General features: G+C 35.9%; 1 long non-coding RNA gene across 1 annotated transcript; it reads right to left on the bottom strand.

Moving 5' to 3' along the window:
- Window positions 1–2,009: 2,009 nt before the first annotated feature.
- LOC140246960 (uncharacterized) lies at window positions 2,010–12,509 on the bottom strand. The gene is made up of 3 exons (XR_011902571.1): window positions 12,442–12,509; window positions 2,634–2,693; window positions 2,010–2,199 (listed from the first exon to the last, which is right to left on the bottom strand). It is a non-coding gene; the product is annotated as an uncharacterized lncRNA (long non-coding RNA).
- Window positions 12,510–12,897: the final 388 nt, after the last annotated feature.

Genomic DNA, 12,897 nt, shown 5'->3' with positions numbered 1-12,897 from the left:
ACTGCTGCTTGTTAATTACAGCATACTGGAATTGCATGTAATTGAGCAACACTGAATACTGCAATGTCATGTCATGCATACAAACAATGCACATTCTAACAAAGTTACATGGTTTCATCATTAGAACATATTTGTACAAAGAAATCAGTTTTATACTGTCATATCAAATGATTAACCTGTGTACAAAGATTATAAACACATCATCTCTTCTACAAGCAACTGCATATAATCCAACTAATGTAATCATATTACATACAACCAAAATATCATATTCCACATGTGACCTGCATATGTACCTGTAACTGTTGTGTCAGCATCTATTGAAACTGTCGAAACATCAACAAATGTCACACATGTACCTACTTCATGTTTGTGAAAACTTTCCTGTCAACATACAAGACACCAAGAGTATGATCTGCCTGACAAGGCATCAAATGTACCTGAATGAGATATCCTTGATGATAACCTGTGTGTACAAACAAGTGAGTGTATACCTATTTACATCCCGGTATAACACAGTCAGCTTAAATATACGCTGGTTGGTATGTTGGATTAATTGTGAAATACTGGACACCTTTATCAAGGCAATGATTGAGCTATAACAATGAGCAATAGCTATTTACATGTATAACTATATGATTTCTGTACCTAATACTGTAAAAGTGGTTTCTCTGCAGTGGTTTTGGTTGTTACTCCCACCCCACCTTCCCAAACATTCCGCTGATGAACACCATTTGCTCTGTAGTTGGCTGCATGGTCAGGCAAGCTCATGATTTTAACAATCCTATTCACAACCGAACCGTCTGTAACAATCCTTTTTACCCCTCCCTTCATGTTTGTGTACATTCATTGAAGCATGAAGGCGATTGTTACCTGCCAACTTGGGCAGGTGTTGGGAAAGCTAACTGGCTCCTTATTTATTTTCTATCTATCTAGGAAAAATGGAAGCATATTTCCAAATTAAGTTTTCTCGAGCAGGCGTTGATCATTTTTTATGCCTGGGATATCATATGAAAGGAAAAAGAATGGATATTACTGATATAATTTTATTTTTTGCTAAAGATTGCTGAAAAAGTCTGAAAACTTCATCCAAAGTCGCTATTTGCTCGTGCAAATGAAAATTTAGAAGCATTACTGTCTATTGTTCTAACTCAGTCATGCACGAATTTTAAACAATGAGTTGTGCATCAAATGAAAGAAGAAAAGTTTATCTTTCCATTGATATATATCTCATAAAGAAAATGTATGATGTCGATAGTAAAAAAGTGCATTGAAATCCGGTTTCATTTTTCCTGGGACATGCTGTACAAACAGCAACACTACCTGTTTGAAGTTATATTACTAACAACTCACATTCTTGACAACTGTTGATGGCTATCCTAAGTTAACACAGCCTTCATAATGTCTTCTTTTGGAAAGTGACTCAAAGTACAAATATAGCTTGCTGTGTTTCCGTATTAACACAAACATGTCTGAAAATACTTCCATGTTGTTATTTACACACTCAAAGTGCCATTCATGCTGTTGGCATCACGATTATAGTGTATGCAACATACATACATATTGATGTACACACTGTCCTATGTACCTGCAAGAACAAAATTACATCTGTTTAAAGTGTTACAAACATAAAATACATTTGCACAATTGTTGCATCTGGCAATGAGACAAAATATTGAGATGTCTCAATTAAGCATGAGAAAGGGTGTCTGTGACAATGCTTTCCTTTCCGCGAATGTGCTTAATGTCAAGGTTATACTCCTGTAGGTTTAAACTCCATCGCATCAGTCTCTGGTTTTTGTTTCTCATTCTGTTGACGAATGTCAGTGGGTTGTGGTCAGTCCATACAACCGGTTGAGTTGTGCTGCCCACATACACATCAAAATGGCTGAGCGAAAGAATTAACGCTAGGGTCTCCTTCTCAACAGTAAGAATACTTCCGCTGGTGGGCGTTGAACTTCTTTGAGAAGTAGCAGACTGGTCTGTCCACTCCATCGTCATCAGCTTGCATCAACATGGCGCCTCCTCTGACATCGCTGGCATCGACAGCTAGGCTGAAGCCTTTCTTGAAGTCTGGCGCTGCCAATACAGGACCACTCGACAGGATTGCCTTCACTTGGTCAAACGCAGACTGGCATGTGGCTGACCACTGGAACTTCACATTCTTCTGCAGGAGATCAGCCAAGGGTGCCACAACATCTGAGAAGTTATGGCAGAAGCGACGGTAGTATCCAGCCATGCCCATGTATTTCATCAGCTCCTTCCTCGTCTTGGGAACAGGGACATCTTGGACTGCTCCTACCACATACATGACTGGCTTTGCACTATCACCTGCACTTCTTTGAACATACTTCTGTAAAAGAAACATGACCAGAAAGATTTCAGAAAACTGAATAACTCAAAACAATTTTGTACATACATTCTTGAATGGACTGCATTTCATAAAACTTTAGAATACACATTCTATTGAGATAATTACAATGAGTAGCTGAACACTGAGTAAGATTGAGCATGTCTTTTTCAAAAGTTACAGTGTCTATCTAACAAGATATTGTTTATCTATATATATATATATATATATATATATATATATATATATATAAATGTGATAGGGGAAGAAAAAAAAAACTTACCTCTTAAGACAGTTGGATGAAAGCATGGACATGTCAGGCACAGACACAGACCAGTTCAACCTTCATCAGGCAAAGGAAAGCCATAAAAATATTAGATGCAATAGTCCAGGATTAAGGTGTTATTTCATCAGTTCCTTGCATTACAATGGCTGGCAAAGACTAATAAATCATAGCAATCAAGTAATTCAAAAGCTGTGCTATACACATGTACCACATACATGATAGATTGGTATCCTGTGCTATACATGATCAGTCAAAGGTGTCACTCTGTGTACCGGCAGTTTTACATGCATGAAGTATTCATTAATATACATTACAACACATGAATGCACATCAGGATTTTGCACAAGGTACACAATTCTTTTAACATTACCTTCTTTCCATTGATTTTCTTCTGCTCTTTATACTTATCATACTATAAAACAAGCTGTTCCTTAGAAGCATTTGATTTTCTGAATAAATAGAGGAGCCTACATTACACTTTTGAAATGATCATAATGGAAAATCAAGTTTCAAAAAGTGAAAACAATAATTCTATGGGCAATGCTATATTTCTTTTCTACATCAGTTGTTATGTCTCTTCTTTGTCGGTTCTATTTCATTTCTATTCCTGTTTAATTTGGTTTGATACACTTAAGTTTAGGATTAGTGTATCTATCGATCATTTCTGCAATGCTACAATTTTTGTCTCTTTCTTTCACCTTGTCATGCATTACCAAAAAAGGAATAAATCAAGAAAAATCAGTCATATTATGTCTTGTCTATTCAGTTGTTTTGAAGTTAGTCTTGTCACTTTTTGTCTTGTAATGCTACTATTTTCTTTCACTAGACTTGTTTACGTTGTTCAGGTCACGTTTCATATTCAGAAGCATACAACGCTGTATTTTTGGTGCATCCCTCAATTCTTTGCACTTTTGCTCATTGCATATTATTTCACTTTAATCACCTTGAATAGACATTGTAATGGACAAGTGTACATGTATCAATGGATAATGGTTCTGGCTGTAATTATTGTTGTATACTCTACTCATCTCACATTGTTCTGTTTACCTTATTCTGTATTACAAAATGAAATATAATTTGTATATATATATATATATATATATATATATATATATGTATATATTATGAAAATACATCCTAAGTGATTTGAGTATTCATTGTATGTGAAATTACTTTGAATACACAATGTTACTCATAAAAAGAAAATTCATTAAACCTGAATTCTAATAGCCTCATGATAACTGTAGTAGAGTGGAATAACTTCAGTGTGAAGTGCATCAATACCTATGCTATATACATGATCAATCAATGTGTCACCTTCTGTAGTAGCATCAAGTACATGTTGTTGATATCCATAAGAACACATCAATTTATGTACACATGAATCACTTGAACCTTGTCTGAGATTTTCATTGAAGTCACCAATAACTATGCATTTTGTACTTCTTTGTTGCAATTCTATGAGTAATCTCTTCAGTTTCTCACAAAATTGTTTCTTGTCATATCTGGGAGGTCTATATATCACTGAAATGAGAAATGAAGGACAAGTTATGGCAAATGTAATATATTCTAGATTATTGACATGTAAATCCAGCCTACTAATAGATTTGATTTTACTATACACTGCAACTCCACCATGTGCTTGATTTCTCAGTGTAGAAAATAAGGGACTTTCATCTGAATAAGATTTTGACCGAGGCTGATTGTACATTTTAAACTGATCTAAATTCACATCAAAAATGTCATCATTAAGCCAAGTTTCAGTTAAACAAATAATATCAGAATTTCCAAATAGGAAATTTGATTGCATATCTTTGAAATGTGCTTTAAGACCTTGAATGTTATGTAACATTATATTCATACTTGCAATAAAGACATCTTTGTCAATGTTCTTTTCATCGACAAATGTTGGCATGTTCTCCAAGCTTTCTTTAACAGCTGGATTGCAATACATAACTTTTGGATCAAAATCTTCAATTGTTAGTCCACATAATGATGTAACACGGCTCAGAGCTACATATGCTTGTCCGGGCAAAAATATATTTTTCAGAGAAACGACAGCTTTTTCCATCGTCATGCCTTGTACTTTATGTATGGTGCATGCGTATGCTAATTTCAAGGGAAATTGTTTCCTAGTATATTTTTTCCCAATTGATTCCTGTTGCCTTTCTATTGACTGAGTTCCTACTTTTTCGTTGTCAAATTTTACCAGCACACTTGTAGGTCGTGCATTTTCATTTACTCTTACTATGTCAGTTACAGTGCCAATGCAGCCATTTGACAAGCCTTTGGTCACATTCACATTTTTGATAAGCATCACTCTAGAATTTTCAGCAATCCAAAGATATGCTGGCAAAGAAGCTTTAGTACATCTCCGTGGTTTGTCACATGTGTTGTTTTTACCCTCATCACTGAGTTCAGAATCTTCTGCATCAATACATATGATATTTGTGCATTTCTTGTGAAGCATTATTTTATTCCAGTCATTTACTTGTTTGTTTGAAGAATATATATGCAATGCATCCTCACACTGTTCTCCAGTTTGGCATGATTGAAGAACTGCTATATCATCACCAGATAATTCATCTTTCTTTTCCTTTATCCTTAATTTGTTCAAAAGAACAGCAAACTTTGCATCATCCTTTTGTCTCATTATTTCATCCAAGTTAATTATAGAGAAGTTGTCTGTCCATAAAGAACTTTGCAGTGTATCTTTATACAAAGGAATACCTTTTACTGGGGGTAACTGATAGAAATCTCCAACTGCAATAACTGAAACTTTTCCAAATGGCGCATCATCACGTGTCTGCTTTATCTGCCTTAAACGTCCATGTATATACCACAATAGCTTCTGATCAACCATTGATATTTCATCGATTATTAGTATCTGCAGTTGACCCAGCTGATTACGTAGATGACTTATCTTTTCTTCTCCAAGCGGTTGGTATGGTAGTGTAGCAGAAATGGGTATGGACAGAGCATTATGAATAGTACTACCATCAATGTTGTAAGCTGCAATTCCAGTTGGAGCTACTTTCATAATTGAAATATCATCTGGATTATGCATCATTCTGCTAAGAATTCTTGTCCCTTCATTACATATGCATTTCACAAGATGACTTTTTCCTGTTCCAGCACCACCTGTCACAAATATCTGAAATGGTGTAGGTTCTTTTCCGTTAACTCTGTCAAGACACCATTGTCGTATTTTGTAGAACACTTTTTGCTGCTTGCTATTTATAGTTCTTAATAAGACATTACTGTCTTCTCTCGAAATGCTACATGATCGAAATTCTATGCCGTATGACTCTTTCTCCTGAGATTTAGACTCAAGATCTGGGATTCTAAATTCATTGTCAGCATCTTCAACTTCTTCATGGATTTTAGCTGTTTCATGTCTTTCAATTTCTGTTTCTGGACAGAGTAATCCCCATGCATCTTCTTGTGGACCAAATTTCTCAAGATATTCTTGTGCTTGATCAATTATATCAGCATTTTTTTCAAACTGTCTGAGATTTTCATTAACAATACTTTTGACACTTTCCAGGTTCTTATTATACATTCGTACAGATCCAGTTTCGTAAAATTCCTGATATGTCAAAAATTGATTAGGTTTTAACTGTTTATCAGTGCGGAATGGCAAATATAGTTGCAGTATACTCTGATAATATTTTTCTGGGCTTACAGTCGGTGAAAAACGAGGATATCTCACTACAGCATCACTGGTTCTTGTTCGTTTTTGCACATAGCCCAGCTGATCTCTCAATTTGAACACATTCTGTTTCTGTTTCTTACCCTTCATATCAGATTCACTGAGTAGTCTATACTTTGAACAAAATGTGGCTAAACACATATTTTCAAATTCAAAACCATCAGGTCGGGCTTTATATTTATCAATTCTGTTTGGCATCCATGGACTCCTATCATCATCGTCTCGTCTGCTTTGAATAACACTCAATGGTAAACTCATTCTCACAGGGTTTGGTCCAACAGGTATAAACTCTACTTTTCTTGAGCATTCTTTCAATCTCAGGCTACAAACACGATACACACTTTCTTGCGCTGAAACTTCACGGTTTTGCATATACACATGTCCTATTTCTTTCATACTTTTTCGAGCATCTTCATTGCCCTCTTTCATTTCACTTTCTGCATTTTTCAAGAGCAAACTCATCTCTCTTTCTGCTTTTGACATGTATGACACGACATAAACAATGCAGGCATACTCATTTGTTATATACTGCAAATCCATATTGGCATTCCAAGCTTTGAGTAAGAATGGATTATATTGATTCACCCATATATCTTTTGGATCTCTTCTCATGACTATATCTTCTTTTGTAGCTACAGCATTATAGGCATCTTCAAATTCCTTTTGAGACATCCCAAGAACTTCAAAGAGCTGTCTAGCATTATCACATTTCCCTTCCATACATGATGAATTCTTTACTGTAGACAGAATATCTTGAGCTTCATCAGTAACTTCTGGATTATCATCAAGCTTCACAACAAATGTTTTCTCAGAAGGTGGTCTTGGAAAATTAAATCTACAGGCAGTTCCCTTTTTCTTGCACGATTTTGAATGTTTCTTTGAGTGAAGCTGAACATTCTTCACTATTTCATAGAGTTCCTCATCTTCATCCTCACATGGAATGTTGCAGGAAATGTATTTATCAACAAAATCTGTGACAGCTTCATCTTTGTCGATACCCAAATTAGGTGCATTTTCAACCCAGAATAAACAGTGTGTGTGTGGAGATCCTCTTTGTTGAAATTCAATTCTATAGAAGTAGTCAATTATCTTGCCAATAGGTGCTGCCTCAGAAAGAATCACTTTGTTCAAGAATGCATGAAAGCGTTTATCAAACATACGAGCTACTGTCACTGGATTTGACTTTAATAAATTACACTTATCTGTCCAATCTAGATCATTTGCTTTTCTTCTATCACCTTGTTGATTTAGCAATGTATTAATAACTTCAGGCCATCTCATTTCAGCTGATGAAAATGATGCAAACCATGTAGGCTTTCCAAGTTGTCTAACCATTGCTAAAACATCTTTCTGTGTAGATTGCCAGTATGGAGGTGTTCCCCGTATTTGTTTCAGAAATTTGTATCCTTTATTCGAATCCAGTATCTCACGAACCTTTCTTCCATCTTTGAGATCTGAACATTGCATCGATGTGGGATTATCTATTTCCTCTGAGCTTTTTCTGACAGCTATAGAAACATTAGAAAGTATTTGTTGCAGTTCATAGATACACTGAGCATAGAAGATATATTCTGTATTTTTTGCAAATCTGTTGTCTACATGCATCAGACGATTATGTAAATAACGACCAAGTGTTACGTCAATGTACCTAGTATCATGAAATGTTGGCTGGCCTGTTGGAAATAGAGCAGGAAAACATTTTGCCTCATTACTTTTATCCATCAACAGTGATACAGGACTGTTCTTTTCACAAGGTGCACAACATATAATATCGAAAAATTGATCAAGCACTTCTTGCCTCATATCAACCTTCTGTAAACATGTGTTTAACTGAATTCCCTTTAACCGTCCAACTTGATCGTCCTCTACATCATCGTCATCATCATTAATTTCACTCGAATCCAATGGTTTAACACAAGCTGCTTGACTATTTTTCTCTGATAAATCAGAGCTCCATTCATTATCTATAGCAATATCAGAATACCACTTATTATTTTTCCTCAAATATTCCAATGCAGCTAGCACATTCTTTTTCTTGACATACTGATATTCATAATGTCCTTTATACGACAGTTTCCTCTTCAGTTTTACACGAATAAATTGATCATCAGTCTCTGGTCGAGGTAATATCTTTACAGTTTCATCTGTGCGTGAAGGTACACAAACTGTTGGGCCATGTACTCCATACTGTCCTCCTTTAGGTAGGTTCAAAATTTTCATAAATGGAATGTTTAGTGCAATCAAATGCGTTTCCAACTGATTCAGAATTTCAAGTTCGGCAGGAATAGCATGTAATTCTAAGTTATTTCTGCTAGCTTCAGAAGGCATATTACCAGCTAACAATTTCCTGTGGCAAGTGTAACAAATCCATAAAGAATTTCTTGGTGACTTTACTATTTGACAGTCAACATCACAGTCATCACTGCATGTATGCAAGTACTCCTCTTTTAAACATTTTGAATCATTATATTTTGCCTTCATGCACTTCAATACTTGATTTCTGAATAATAATTTCAAACATACACAACATACAAATTCAGGGCCGTGTGAAATTATTTCCCTAAATTTTTTCAAAACATGATCACAATTTCTCATATTCATTTTTTCTCGCTTTTTTTGTTTCACGTTTCTCAACGCAACCTGCTGTCTGTACACAGAATTCGTCTTGTACTTGATATTTGAAATTTTTCTCATAATTTCCTTACGCCTCTCTCTAAATGATGCATTGTTTTGATATCTAGCTCTCCTCAGTTTCTTAAGCCTCTCTCGGAATAAAGCATTGCTTTGATATCTAGCTTTCCTCAGTTTCTTAAGCCTCTCTCGGAATAAAGCATTGTTTTGATATCTAGCTTTCCTCAGTTTCTTAAGCCTCTCTCGGAATAAAGCATTGCTTTGATATTTAGCATTCCTCAGTTCCTTAAGCCTCTCTCGGAATAAAGCATTGCTTTGATATCTAGCTCTCCTCAATTTCTTAAGCCTTTCTCTGAATGTGGGATCCAAGGAGTACTTGTCTTTTTGTCTCTTCTTAATTTTCTTGTTCTTTTCTAACCTGTAAGTTACATCTGTTTGATATTTTACTTTCTTTGCAGCTGCTTTTTTAAGTTTGCGGGATAGATAAGGCTGATCATCTGATAAAAACTCTGTTTCTAACTGCTTTTGCTCATTTTTTTTCTTTTCTCTCTGTGCTCTCATTCGATCTCTATTTTTTTGTCGAGTAACATTAACATTCCTTTTTTTCCTTTGTTTTTTCTTTTTTGTAGTCTGCATAGTAGTTTTAACTTCTTCAGATTCTTCAGCGTGCCTACTCATTTTAACTGCAGGTTCCATGTCATCCTCCAATACTTCATTGTTGAATACATTGATTTGACAATCACTGACAGGTTTTGCAACTTTCCTCTTTGTTGTGCGTTTTCTCTTTCTTGTCACAGGTGCTTCCATATCAGTAATATTTTGTGATCTTGACAGCTTTTGATATGAACTTGATTTTTGGATCATTGAACATACAGATTCTACGACATCGTAATGATTGCCATTTGTGTGTTGCAAGTAAATACCTCTTTGTGATGTGATAATTCCAAACTGAAGTTTGCTCGCACCAAATAATTTCCATTTTGAACCGTAATTTTCATATATATAAATATCAGTATCTAGTAAATTTGATAAGGCCATTATTTCCAATTCTGTAGCCCATGTGCCATTGTTGAGTACTCTTTCCTTTCCAATGTATTCTACAATATCTGTGTATCCTGATCTTAAAAGGCTTACATAATCTTCCTTGTTTTGTAAAATATGCTTAATTATACAACACATGTATGGAATCTTGCCATCTGATTGGATGAATGCGGGTCACATGACATTCAGAGGAATCAGCTATCCAACGCTCACTCTCAATGGCAGTGCAATAGTCAACTATTGAACGGTACAAGCGAGCCGACAGTGCAATAGACCGTAGGACACACTGAACTTGTGTATCGTACACTAGCTAGCTGGCATTATACGCGCACCCGTAGGGTTTGCGCTGCATGCGCCAGCCCAGTGGGCCAGCACGCAACCGGTTCACCACCAGTCCACCATATATGCGTACTCACGTACGGCCATGCCACTACTACCGGTCGGCGGTATACGTTATCATGGCTACGTAACCTACCTCTTCTCACCCGAGCTTTGTTCTCGTCTCTGATGAGGATCTCAGCGCATTGCTAATCATGAGTGAAGTGCAGCAGCAAATACTAAGAAAGTGGTCTAATACAGTATGCTTTAAATAGTGGTAAGCAAACTCTCTAGCCCTATTATACAGGGTTTAGTTAGACCGTTTTTCAAGACCTACCAGAGATCGAGCCAGTGGCAGTACCGTACATTACGTATAGCTATAGTATAGGCATACTAGTAACGTTAGGCGTAGGCTTTCGCATAGTTCTCGACCTACTTATTTAGGGTTAAAGCATATCTATTTTGGTCTAGACTCTAGACCATGCCTAAATATTTCGATATCATGTGTTGTATAAAACAAATATTCAATGTTTATCATTCGTGCGACGGTACCGAATATTACATTCGGTGCAAGTTTAACCGTTCTATTCAACTCCGCTTCGCGTCGTTGAATAGAACGGTTAAACTTGCACGCTCATGTAATATTCGGAACCATCGCACTCATAAACATTGAATATTTGTATACTATTGCTTTTCGAAGATCACTGTGTGAATCTTCCTTGCCACATATGACATATGATATAGCTCTGTAAAAGCAATTTCCATCACCAGTAATTCTATAGATAGTCAATGGTTGTGACAGGATAGTAATATCATCCCTTTCCACCATATCTTTTTGCATATCATTACTGCTACATTTGTCATTAACCTTTATACCTAATTTGCAACAAAGCTTCTCTCTATCAGATTTATTCACAGGTCTGTACATGAGATCAATCTTTTTTATTTCTCCCACTTGCTTCACCTCAGATGCATCAATATCGGCATTTACTGTCTCATCACATGTGTTTTGCAATGGAATTTGTGTCTCTTGCAGGTTTGATACCATTATTTGTTTTTGTGTCATTTTCCTCATTCTAACACTACATTTCTTTAATGTTAGGGTTTTAGTAATCTCACATGATAAATCATGACTTTCCTTCTTATTTTCTACACTTCTATCTGAATTCACATGGAATACAGGTAATTTCCCATTCAAAGTACTAGACAGAACAGTAGTTACACTTTCCACTGCGTCAAAATGATTGCCTCCAGTGAACAGAATATATATGCCTCTCTCAGTTGTTACTTTGTTGTAGTATCCAGGCTTCCTTGCAGACAGTATTTGCCAATTTTCTGTTCGATCATCATACACATATATATCACGATCTAGCATATGTGCCATTGAACTAATATCAGTGTGACCAGCCCATGTTCCTAAATCCATTAATTTCTCTTGAAGGACAAAGTCCCTGACACTCTGATATTTCACTGTGTCTATTACATTTTTAAATAAATCACCCGTTTCCAGTAAATGTGCCACATTGGATTTCCTGAGCATGAAATGGTTTCTTTCGCTGCCAGTAACTACATGAGCAATACTTCGGTAAAAGCAGTTGCCATCACCCATAACTCTCTTGATATTTACAGGTTTCCCAATATACAAACTTTCATTTCTATCCCCCATTGATTCGTTAGCAGTACCACTGTAACTGAAATTCAATTTATTGCACAAAGACTGCTTGTCTACGTACGTAATCGGCACAAATTTGAAATTTCGATCTCTTCTTTCTGTTGTCCTCTCAACTGAAACAAATTCAACTTCATTCTCATTTCCATAGTCATCACTGTTTACATTTACTCTGTTTTTCTTTGTTTCATTTTGAGTCTTACAGCTATCACTGCTAATTCCTCTAACATGATCACCATGTTTTGAAATGTTGCTATTTTGATCACTTGTATTCCTACATGCAGTATTTACTGAGTTTGTTCTCTTGGAACCACTAGTTGTCAATGCATTTTTCTTAGAATTGGATTCTAATGCCAGACCGGTTAGTTCAAACTGAGTAGTACGTAAATCACATGCCATTGATTTTGCCAAATTCAAGCAGTGTACCTGTATACCTTGCCATGATGAAATGCTAAGCAAGACACTGTATCCATCTTGTACCAAGTATCCATCATGACTTCTGGAATGAGAATCAAATACATAATAACCATTGTCATGTGTAATGATTGCAAATGTACTCTCAGCAAAATTCATAAGACATGCATCATATCTGCACAGTTCTTGTTCTAAGGCTTGGCTCAATGACAAAGCACCAAAATTTGATAAATTGTTTTGATTACCATCCAACACTCCATATTTAGATTCAGCATAGGTTATTTGAAAGTTTTCATCCAGAATATGAAGTTCCTTGGGTAATTCATCTATCATTACAAGCTCTTCATTCAGTGGTGAATCTTTCTTTATGTAATAATACAACTCATTCCCAAGTGTCAGAATCTGATCAAGATCATGAGGTCTCATTTCAATTCCATTCTTTGTTTGGGTGTAGAGAACTGCTACAAGGGAATTAC

This window comes from Diadema setosum, chromosome 3, assembly GCF_964275005.1.
Source record: "Diadema setosum chromosome 3, eeDiaSeto1, whole genome shotgun sequence".
NCBI lineage: Eukaryota > Metazoa > Echinodermata > Echinoidea > Diadematoida > Diadematidae > Diadema > Diadema setosum.
This window is presented reverse-complemented; position numbering and strand designations above follow the sequence as displayed.